We start from the raw sequence: 238 nt of genomic DNA, 5'->3' as shown, positions 1-238 counted from the left end.
TCCTACTTTTAGATCAGTTCTTGACTTCGATTGAGTGCTAACTAGAAACTGGATCATAAATTGTTTTACGGAGCTAAAAATAGTGTTATCAGTTCGTGAAGTTGTTTTTCTTGTAAATTTGTTTTTCTGGCTGCCTGGGTAGTCACGCGAACCTAGATCCATGCCTCGCTCTTGTACAGGTCTGCGAATAACGGACAAGTTTGTCGTACCGTAAGGTTGATTGGATTTTTCCGTGTCT

The sequence above is a fragment of the Orbicella franksi genome, chromosome 6, assembly GCF_964199315.1.
Source record: "Orbicella franksi chromosome 6, jaOrbFran1.1, whole genome shotgun sequence".
Classification (NCBI taxonomy): domain Eukaryota; kingdom Metazoa; phylum Cnidaria; class Anthozoa; order Scleractinia; family Merulinidae; genus Orbicella; species Orbicella franksi.
This window is presented reverse-complemented; position numbering follows the sequence as displayed.